The following is a 12,232-nucleotide window of genomic DNA, read 5'->3' on the forward strand; positions in this document are numbered from 1 at the left end:
AACGGTGGCTCTCTCAGCCCCAGCACCCTTTCTCTTTCATTTTCTATAATTGTGGTTTGTGGTGATTGTGTGTGTGTGTGTGTAGTAAAAAGGATTTATTTCTTTCTGTTTCTCATCTAGTCTACCAGTGCATTTGTTTTTTCTTTTCTTTTCTTCTCTTTTCTTCTCTTCTCTTTTCTTTTTCTTTTTCTTTTCTTTTTTCTTTTATGATAGTTACCAATATTTGACTTGCAAATGTAGGGCTCCATAAGGACTTCTTATAAAACTGGTTTAGCGATGGTGAAGTCCCTTGGTTTGGGCTTGTTTGGGAAAACAACAACAACAAAAACAACAATAAAAAAACTTTATTTCTCCTTCTATTCTGAAGGATAAGATTGTAGAATATAATAATCTTGCTTGGTATTTTTTTCCTTTTAGTATTTTAAATATATCATTCCATTTCTCTGGGCCTGTATTGTTTCCACTGAGAAGTTCACTCATGAAAATTCAAGTATATGCACCTCGGCACTTTTACTGCTTTCAAAATTTTCTATCTTTGAGTTTATACATTTTAATTACAATGCCTTGGTGAGAATTTTTAAATTAATTATTTTATTTAACTTTATTTATTTATTTATTTGACCAGAGATAGATAAGAGTGTGAGAGAGAATAAGAAAGTGAGAAAGCAAGCCGCCAGGTCTGGGACTTGAACCATGGTTGCCCATGTGGGAATCCAGTACCTTTAACCACCACTCCACCTGTGGGCCCAGTGAGGATTTTTTTGAGTTGGGTTTGTTTGGAGATCTTTGAGCTTCTTCTCTCTAAATGACTATATCTCTTCCAAAACTTGAGAATTTTTAGCTATTATTTAGTAAGTAAGTTTTCTGTTCCTGTTCCTCTTTTTTCCTTCTCCTTTTAGCACTCCATAATGTGACTATTGGTTTGTGTTATGATATCCCACAAACCCCATAGGCTATCTTTATTCTTTTTTTTCTATTTTTTTCCATGGTGAGTTTATTTCAAAAGATTTATCTCCCAAGTCTCAGGATCCTTTTTCTTCTTCTTCTTTTTTTTTTCTAATCTGAAGCTCTCTTTTGTATTTTTTATTTCATTTATTGTTTCAACTTGAGAATTTCTGTTTGGCTTATCTTAATTATTTTTATCTCTCTGTTTAATTTTTCATTCTGTTATGTATTATTTTCCTGATTTCATTGAACTGTCAATGTTCCTGTATCTTACTGAGTATCTTATAGAATCTTTATTTTGAATTCCCTTTCAGGCATTTCTATCATTTCTTTTGGCAAGGATGGGGGAGGGATTTACTACTGGAGAATTACTTGCCTTTGGAGATGTCAAGTTTTCTTTCTTTTTATGTTTTTGCATCCTTACATTGATATCTCTACATCTGGTGGGATAGTCACCTTTTCTGATTTTTTTTAGGTAACTTTTTCAGTAGAAATTTTTTTTTAAGAATGTGTCTTTTAGCATTGATTAGATGGGTTATTTTGATTTTGAATGGGCATAGTAGTGTAGTCTCTGTGGGATTTTCTCTGTTGAATTCACTATCAATGGTATTTGTGAGTAACTCCGTATTCTAGATTTCAAGTGTTTGTGATAATAGTGGTGCAGTTAAGTTGAGGATACGAGTCCCCCAGTGAACTGCTTGGCTATAACCAGGTAGGGGTCAGAGTTGCTGGCCTGCATTCTCTATAGAGCTTGTTGGCTCCAGCAAATGAGAGGCAGTAGTTACTCAGGACAACAGAATCAAAAGTGCCAGCTTGCACTGTCTGGAGGGCCCTTGAAGGAGACAGGGACCTGTGCACTATGACTTAAATGAGTGCTGGGATAACTGCTGATTGGGTGAAGGGCAGCTGCATCTAGAGGGCTCCTTTGTGGGGAGGAGCTCATGCACTCAAACTAGACTCAGCACTTCTCAGCAACAGAGGCTTGCAAGTCTGGAAGCTTCCCACACAAGACTAGGGTCATTGTGTAGGAACTGTCATGGGGGCTGGGCTACTGGGGACAATTGACAAAGCCTGAAAGACTCCTACAGGCAGAGAGGGCTATGTGCTCTAATGATGAGTCAGCCAGGTCCAGAGCAAGGCAGGGACTATGGGAGCACAGACTGGTGGGCTCCCACTGGGAGAAGGGGCCTGTGTTCCAGTCATGGCATGACCAGGCTCTGTTTCTACTTTTGTTACTATAAATTTCTCTTAGGCAGGGATTTGTCTTATCTGCTTTTATATCCCCAGCAACTAGTACATAGGAAGTACATGACTCATGGTTTATGTTAATAAAGTTTTTATTTTGAAATAATTCTAGATTTATAGAAAAGTTGCAAAACTAGTGTGGAGAATTCCCATAAATCCTTTTCCCAGCTTTCCCCAAAGTTAATCTCTTACATAACCACGACACATTTGTCAAAACGAAGAAACTAAAATTAGTACAGTACCATTAATCAAAGCACAGATTCCAGATTTTACAGATTATCCACAAATATACTTTTTCTAATTTGGAATCCAGTAAGGGATACCATATCAAATTTTGTCATCATGTCCTTTAGTTTCCTCCAATCTTTGACAGTTCCTCAATCTTGCCTTGTTTTCATGACCATGACTTTTTTTAAAAGAATATTTATTAGTGAGGTTTTTGTAGAATTTGCCTCAATTTTAGATTTCAATAATGCTTTGTTTTATTTCTTCTAATTTATTTTTCTATATTTTGAAATAAAAATCATAAATATTTGTGTCATAAAATATGCTTTTTTGAAATATATATACATTGTAGAATGGCTATCTCAAGATAATTAATATATATATATTCCCTCACTTGGGTGAGAGGAATGAGAACTCTCAAAATCTACTTCCTTACTAATTCTGAAGAGCACAATTATTATTAACCATAGTCACCATGTCATACAATAGATCTCTTGAACTTATTCCTCCTGTCTAACTGAAATTTTGTATCTTTTTATCAACACATTTTTCAAAGCAAAGGAAGGAAAAAATCTCTGCTAACTAAATTATATTTTCTTGGATATTTTGTGCTAATATGAATCACCCAATTTTGTCCTGCCTCTTTAGACACTGCATATGGGACATTTAGTTCTCATCAAAAGTCAGTTCTCCTTGTACCCATCCTGTCTAGACTCTTCTTTCCCTTCCCTAAATGTCTCACAGTAAGTTATGAATTATGACATGTAGTAGTATTCTCTTAGACTGATATGTTTGTATGGCTCTGAAGGAGGAAAATGTGTCATCTAATTTCTTGAACTTCCCATTGAATAGCCTAGTGCCCTAAAAACACCAGGCACAAAAAAGTTTTGTTGACAATGATCTAAATTTATTCTAAAAAAACTAAACTAAAATACTTTTTTTACATTGTAATAGTTGTTAGTTAGCTTTGTAACAAAGAATTATTTATCAATATTTGATATTATTTTGTGATTCCAAAATATGTATACCTTGACTGTGCTAGACTCAGACACTTCCTTTAGATGTCTGGTACTTCCCAGTCTGCTTATATAAGAAATTTTCTTTGTAATTAATACTATAGAGTAACAAAAAGGTAATATTTATAAAAAGCAAGAGTTATCAGCTGCTATAAAATGCACACAAAACAATAGTAAAGCAATGATAAAACAAACATTTCTTTTGAAATTACTGTAATGTATTTCTGTCATATCTATTTTACATTTCTTTTTATTCCCAGCATAAAAGCATATTATTATATCTTTTTTCTTATTAGTGTCATAAAATGTAAAAATTAGCTTATATCTATCATTTAGACCACAACATTGACATAGATTATCAGAATAATCACTTCATTTTAAAAGTTATATTTAAAGTTTCATGTATTAGTTCGATGTTATATGACGGTACAATAACATTACTTTTATTTCAATCAGGTTATTGTTAGAGACCTTATTATAGAGATTAGTTTCAAGTAGTTTGAAATAACAAAAATGACTCTTTCGCATTTTACAAGATGGTGGGTGAAAAAGCTGAGAAATTGAACACTGAGAAAAAGAAACCTGAAGCCAAGAAGGCTGATGCCAGTGGCAGAGTTAAAAGACTAAAAAGCCCATGAATGGAAAGCCCCATTGCAGCTAGAACCCAGTCCTAGCTCAAGGAATCAGCAGATAATTCCAATCTGCCATGTGTTCCAGAAAGGTCATGCACGAGAGGATTGGCCACTAAATCCAGGACTGAAAAGAAATAGAAGGTTCTTGCCACAGTCACAAAACCTTTTGGTGGTGACAAGAATGCTGGTACCTGGGAAGCACAAAATGCCTAGATTTTACCCTATTGAAGATGAGCTTGTCAGGGCTGTTGAGCCATGGCAAAAAAAAAAAAAAAACCCTTCAGGCAGCCTGTCAAAAAACTGCGAGCTAGCATCACTCTTGGGACCATTCTGATCATCCTCACTGGATGTCACAGAGGAAGAGTGGTTTTCCTGAAGCAATTGAGCAGTGGCTTGCTACTTGTGACTGGACCTCTGGTCCTCAACTGAGTTCCACTGAAAAGAGCACATCAGAAATTTGTCATTGTTACTGCCACAAAATTGTTATTAGCAGTGTAAAAATCTCCAAACACTTCAGTGATACTTACTTCAAGAAAAAGAAGCTGCAGAAGCCCAGACATAGGAAGATGAGATCTTTGTGACATAGAGGAAAAATATGAGATTACAGAGCAGCGCAAGGGTGATCAGAAAGCTGTTCCTCAGCTCCAGGACTACTGGGATTTGTGTTTGCTTTCATGAATGGAATTTATTCTCACACATTGATGTTCTAAATTTCTTGCCAAGAACCTAAATAAATAACTGATACGTATTTTAAAAATACCAAAAATGATTGTGTACAGTTGACAAACAGTGAAGAAACTGACTTATTTTGCCTGGAGGAAAAAAAAAAGATGATTTGATATGATTCTTTAAAGATGCAAGAGTTATTATAAAGAGGATACTGACTTCATTTTTCCTGTGGTCATGCAACAAATCAGTACAGCTGTTGATGGGTTCTGCACTGGCAGTTTTGAAAAAGCCAGATGTATTGTGGCTGCATTTGCCGCCAAACTGGAAGTCAGACACACTTTAATTCTGCCAAACTACCCGAACAGAGATGTCAAATAAACCCTTCTAACTTCCACAGAAATATAGAGAGGACAGAATGACCCAAACTGCAGGGGCTGGAATTGATCCCAGACTGATGCCAACACTTCCATCTCTTCCGTCCCCTAGAAAGACCCTCTTAGTCCCCATTTCCTTAGGGAGGAGAAATTCTATGTCCACCATGCCTTGGAATTAAGAGACAATGACTCCCAACCTAGTTCTCTCCCTCATTTTGGTCAGAGTTTAAAAGATTTAGCTACCCATTTTGAAAATCTAACTCATCTGTCTTGCTTTAAGTCTGGCAATAGATGTTACTTATTTCCTACATTCGCTAAGGGAATAGAATTAAATTGCTCCAAGGAGGAATTTAAAATATACATAAAGCAGAATGTCCTGACTGCAAGGTTTGTTAGATGCTAGATCAGGTTACTGAGAGTTGTTGTAGTCTTTCAGAACCAACGTCAGAGGAAAAAACAGATGAACTGGCTGCCTCACAGAAGACTAAATTTCCCTTATCACCCTCTGATGCATCAGAATTTCAGAAATTAGACTGAAAACACAAAATTCTAATGCTTTAATCCCTGATATTAGCTGATGATGCTATTTTGCAGCCCTTTACTTGTTAAGAGCATTATCTTATTAACATAGTCAAAGGACCTAAACTATTTAACTCTAGATTTTACTTTCAGTATTGAGTTGAGATCAACAACACTGAATTCCTATTAAGGACTCTTGGGAAGATTGTCCTCAACTTCTTGTTTGCAAAAAATCAGTAGATTTCCATTCATTTGTACATTGGACTACATGCTTTCTTCTTTTCTCTGACACCCTTTTTTCCCTGACATTAAGCCTTCTTATTAAAACAACTTCTGTCTTTGCCAATCCACTGGATTTTTCCTTCATTTTCAAACACTTAAAAAAAAATACACACTTATCAGAACCTGTCATTCTGTGGCTATCTTCCTAGCTTCTTTGCCCTCATCCTTGTGTTCTCTGCCTGCCTCTTCCACTTATCCTCTTTACTCACTTATAAATTGAGTATTGCTGCTTCCATGCATTATCACTTTCCACAACAATCTCTTCTTGTCAAAAGGTATTTTTCTAAGTCTTTTTTCTCCTTGAAATCTCTGGGATAACATGTAGCTCTCTCCTTGACAGCGACTCAGCCTTTTGCTTCTGGGACACTGCATTCAGTGGATTCTTCCTGGCTTTCTGGCAGCTCTTTCTCCATACCTCTGCTGACTCTACCTCACCCCATCTCCTACCTGCTAACAAGCTTCAGAACTCAATCCCCATTCTTTGCCTTTTTTTTCTATCTACATTTACTCCTTCCTGGAAACACATACATTCTCAAGGCTTCATTGACCACTTTTTTGCTTCTAACTCCTAATTCTACAACTCCAACTCTAGCCTGTTACACTAATATTTTCTATTTTTTAATGCTTCATAGAGCCATGGCATTTTTAAAAAATATTGAGTAATTGATATAATTTTATTTTACTTTTTAAATTTTACTGGAAAGAGACAGAGAAAGGGAAAGTGAGAAAACAAGTTGCCAAGTCTGGGACTCAAACTGTGCTTGGCCATGTGGGAGTCAAGCATCCCAACCACGACACCACCTGCTGGCCCCTATAGTAATATTTTTAGTTGTCCAATTCTAATAGGGAAAGCTCCATTTTTATAGTTTCTCTGATTAGGAAATTTGAACATTTTTTCCCCTTTATTCAAGATAGCACATGTGTGCATGCACATGAAAGTGAGAAGGAGAGAGAGAGAAATACCCTCCACAGAGTTTGATTTCACTGAAATCCTCTTAGTCCAGTCCTCCAGTCCACCAGATCCTGAGTACTTGCATGCTTGCTCAACATGTTTAAAGATGACTGGGCTAGGGTTTCAAATCATAATCACTAATATGAGATCTGGCTTCTCTTAAACAGTGCACTGGCCCTGTGCCACAGAGCCAGCCCTCAAATTCATCTTTTATTATTTTCACTCATCCCTGCCCTGCTGATATTACCAATGATAAGTAATTTGGGAACCCACTCTTTCAGAAATAAGCTGTTCTGTCACAGAGCTACCCATTTGAGCAGCAGTCTGAGGGCTATGATGGGAGGGAACATAATTGTATGAGTGTGTGTGTGTATGTGCATGTCTTTGTGTGTGTATGGGAAGATGAGAGCATTACCAAATATCAATTCATTATTCTCTAAGGTTGACTAAACCAATAGGAAGCTGGTAAGAGAAAATGTAAGGAAGAATGTTTTATTGAAAAAAAAAATCAAATTGATATAAACTTAAAGTTTAATTATGTCAAACCAGCCAGTATGTGGGGAAACAGATATTTTATGAATAGCCAGCTTGTCTGTAATTTGATACATCCACTTTGGAAAGAAATGTCAGTGTCCCTTAAAAATAAAAATGCATTATTTCATGACCCAGCAATTTCACTTCTTCACAAAAGAGAGTCTTTAAAAAGTTGATGGAAAATCTGTATTTAGAACTAATTGTGGGGACCGGCAGGGGGCATGGTGATTAAGAGCACTGGACTCTCATATGGCTGACCACGGTTCCAGTCCCAGATTTGGTGGCTTGCTCTCTTACTTTCCTTCTCTTCTTGCTCTGTCTCTCATCAAAATTTAAAAAATAAATAAAGTTAAATAATTATTTAAAAAGAAAAGAACCAATTGTGAATTTATTTCTATTTTTGTGCACCAAGATAAATTTATACTTCAATTCAATTTTCCACTAACATTTTGAAGCTCCTTCACATACTCTCATGAAATATATACTCTTCTATGGAGAATTGGGAATGCTTAAGAATTTCAATACAGCCTTATTAATTATATTAAAAGACTAGAAATGAGCTAAATATCCCAACTGGGTAATGGTTTCATAAGCTATGATGTATCTATTATTCTAGAATATCATGCAGCAATACAAGATTGAGATAGATATGCACTAACATAGAAACCTCTTCAAAGACATGGGCTGAATAAAAAGAAAAAAAGGAATATTGATGAATGATGTCCAATATATTACTTCTATAAAAACATACACAAACATAAACAATACCAACACACTACATTTTTTTTTCCAGGAAGCTATATGTGTACAACTGTGTAATAGAAGAGCTACATAGAAAATGTAAGAATTATTTCTGGAGATACAGAAGAGGATTGACCAGAATGGTGGTCAAAAAGAATTTTATTCTTATCTGTCGTGTAATTTTCTTTTAGGGTTTTTTGCCATAGGGTGCATGAGCTTGCCAGAGAGAGTGAAACAGAGACAGTGAGAAGGAAGATGAGAAAACACCCCTCAGGAGGGATGGTCACACCTCAATCCTTTCTCTTCCATTCTCCTCCTGGGATCTTGGGCAGTCATGCACACACACCTGGTGTGATTTTCAAGCCACTGGGTCCAGGACTCAAAGCGCAGTTGGCCATGCACGAGTCCAGTGACATAATTGCTACACCATCTGCTGGCCTCCACCATGTAATTTTTTAGATAAGAAAACAATATATATATGCATTAATTTTGTGACTAGGATAAATGGTAAGAGGGTGAAAGGCAGAGAAACAGAAAAAATGCTAAGAGAACTGCAGCAAAAGTGGGAATGGAATTAATAGCCAGAAATGAGCCTGGGCACAGATGGACCAAAGGACAGTTAAAGAATTGGTTCTGCAGACAACCTATTCACTGCAGTGTTCCTCCAATGTATGTTTCAGAATACTTGGCAAGCCCAAAATGTCCTTAAAGAAACCAAGTTTTATTGGAAGAGTGCCCATTGCAGACAAGATTGAATAGGCTAACAGAAGGAAATAGAGTCAGCAAAGCAATGGCTAACTAGTGTTGAGCATATGTGGTACAGATGAGGTTCAGGCCAGAGCTGTAGTTGTCCAGAAACAGACCTAGTCAATGCGCAGAAGATCTAAGTAGAACCCATAAACAAGGCTGGTTGTAGGTTTGACTAATAGGCAAATGCCCTGGGCTCATATCAGGCAGAAAATTATTATGCCAGAGATAGATGCAAATTTCAGAGATAATTGTCAGTAAGTTTTGTTATTTCCATGAGAGGCTGAAAAACCTGTTACCCCTTAGCTTGTAGACTTCAGATTTTTTTCTAGTTGGTCCTGTTGTAAGATAATATTCTGACCTTAAAACTCTCTTAAATTTCTATTTTCTTCTTCCTAGCATAGTCAAGTGTCTCCTCCATTTGGATTATTATAATAGTTTAACAAATGGCTTCATTGTCTCTTCATTCCAATGCATCGTACATATCACTGCCAAATTAATTTTCTTAAAACATCGCTTCCCTCTTATTTATTCACTTAATCAAGAAATGGCAACAGTCCTCTTTTGCTGTGATCTATCTCAAGCAAGTGTCAGGATCAAACTCCTCTGTTTTTCTCTGAATAATGTGAGCCATGCCATTCTTAGCTACAATTAACTCTCCCTCTACCATTAAGTTACTTCATTGATTCCTCTAACACTGGAGTGTGGACCCCAAGCCCACTTATGCAAAAGTATAGGACTTCAGTGGTAAATATCAGATTAGATTGGAGGTGGGAACTATTGCTTTCAGGGACTAAGACTAATGAAGACTTTTTGCTGGGATTTCACCCTCCAAACCCCATTCCAAAGTGAAGAGGCAAAAAGTGGAGGCCTTCAGAAAAGACTCCTCCATTGGAGCTGGGAACTATTGTTTTTAAGGACTAAGACTAATGAAAATTTTCTGCTGAGACTTCACCCTCCAGACAACATTCCAGAGTGGTAGGTCATCCCTGTTTCCTTCTGTCTGTTCTGTCTCTCTCTGTCTTTCTCTGTCTTTTAAGTTTATAAAAATTTTTTTAAAAATATTTTATCTAATTTTGCTTATTCATCATTTATTTTAATTTGACCAGATACACACACACACACACACACACACACCCACACACACACAGAAACTAAGCCACCAGGTCCGGGACTCGAACCACAGTCGCTCACATGGGAGAGTCGAGCGTCTTGACCACCATGCCACCAGCTGGTTCTTCCCAAGGTAAAGTAGTTTCTTGGCTCTCAGATCCTCTTTTATCTTGCTAATTTGCACCTTTCCCCCCTCCCATTTTGGAGAGGCAAAAAAAGCATAGATTTTATTGGCACTGGGAACTATTCTTTTCATACGCTGCCTGGTTTTCATATTTTGCTTTTTAAAAAAATAACAAAAATTTGGGGTTTTGTTTTTCTTTTTTCTTTTTCTTCTTTTTCTTTTCCTTTTTCTTTTCCCTTCATTACTTTACTACTCAGCCCCCACATACTGAGTGTCTAGACAGGTCTAAATGAACCATAACTAAATATCTGAATATTATTAGGGTCAGAATATTCTTCAATTCCCACTGAATTTGACACACAAAGGGAGAAAAATGGAACAGCAGGGAGGTTACAGATCACTTCCTCCTACATTCCACTGAACACTCAGATTGAACTTCAAGAAATTAGGAAGAAACAAATAACCAATCAGATGACCAGAAACCACCACAGAGGCACAAGAAATATGAGAAACTAAGAAAATACCTCTCCCACAATGGAAAAAATAACTCCTCTTCATCCACAGACAGTACAATGGAACTCATGGAGACGTCTGATAAAGAACTTAGAATATTTATGGTGACAAAGCTAACAGAGATGGAAGAGAAGAGAGACAATAAACTGTAGAAGAGGTAGGAGAAAAGAGCTGACAAGTTCCAGGAGGTGAAGTTCTTTCATGATCTGAAAGAGGAAATACACACCATAAAAAAGAATCAGATGGAACTATTAGAGGTGAAGACTATAATACAGGAAATCAAAACCTCCCTTGAAAGTATTAAAAGCAGACAAGGTCATACAGAAGATCAAATATCAGATGTAGAAGACAGAATTGATGGACTAGAAAATCTACCACAAAGACTGAGAAAATAGCCCTCCAAAAATGAGAATAATATATAAGAAATACTAGAAATCATTGAACGTCCAAACATCCGGATATTCAGTATCTAAGAAAGTGAAGAGACTAATAAGGGCATTGGTAATCTATTCCATGAAATTCTGGAAGAAAACTTTCCAAACCTAAAGAGGTATTCAAAGATGCAGACCCAAGAAATACAAAAAACTCCACATAGCATCAACCCTAGATCTTATCCAAGACACATTATAGCCACATTGAACAAAGCCACAGACAAAGACAAGATACTAAGATTGACAAAAGAGAAATATCGAGTTACCTACAAAGGATATCCCATCAGGCTAACAACAGACCTCTAATTAGAGACAATGCAAGCAAGGAAAGAATGGGAAAATATATTCAAAGTATTAAGTAAAAAACAGTTTCAATCAAGAATACTATACCCGGCAAGACTATCATTCTTATGGGAAGTAGAGACAAGAACATTCTTAGATAAATATAACCTAAAAGGATTTACTGACACCAGATGAGCTCTCCAAGAAATTCTGAAGAGAGTACTATATGAGGAAAGCTAAATACAAACACACAGAAATAAGGGTCCAAAAAACAACCAAGAAAATGGCCAACTTAATGGTAGGGACAAGTCTGTAGTTGAATGTTATCTTCCAGAATTTAAATGGAAAGATCAGACTATAACAGAAGATAAAGTACATGAGACTGAACTGGTGAAATAGACTTTTGACTAAAACATTACTGATTCTCTTCTATGCTTTGTTTTCCATGTTTAAGGATTTTCGTTTTCTCTTGAGCTGTTAATAGGTTCATGTACCTACTATTTGACATCCCAATCTGTTTCCTGGCTTTAAGTCTTTTTTTTTCTTCTTCTTTTTATGGAGAGGTTTTTGCTATAGGGCACATGCACTCGCCAGAAAGACAGAGAGATGCAGAGAGTCAGAAAGCAAGAAATCTCCCTCCAGGGGGATGGCCACAGCGCAATCCCTTCTCCTCCATTCTCCTCTCAGAATCTTGGGCACACTCACACACACACCCAGTGTGAGTTTAAGCCACTGGGTCCGGGACTCAAACTGTGGTCAACTACATGGGAGTACAACGACATAGCCATTATGCTAATTGCTGGTCCCCTGGCTTTAAGTCTTAAGCAAAGTTCTCTTACATTTTTCTTTTTTCTTTTCTTTTTTTTTTTTGGAGAGTTTTTGCTATAG

The 12,232-nt window shown here is 36.7% G+C and overlaps 1 protein-coding gene across 2 annotated transcripts in view; it reads left to right on the top strand.

The window, feature by feature from the left end:
• The window catches only part of RGS7BP (regulator of G protein signaling 7 binding protein), a 159,183-nt gene that overhangs the window by 13,330 nt on the left and 133,621 nt on the right, over positions 1–12,232 (top strand). The window lies entirely within an intron of this gene.

The sequence above is a fragment of the Tupaia chinensis genome, unplaced genomic scaffold (genome assembly GCF_000334495.1).
Source record: "Tupaia chinensis unplaced genomic scaffold, TupChi_1.0 Scaffold000516_1, whole genome shotgun sequence".
NCBI lineage: Eukaryota > Metazoa > Chordata > Mammalia > Scandentia > Tupaiidae > Tupaia > Tupaia belangeri.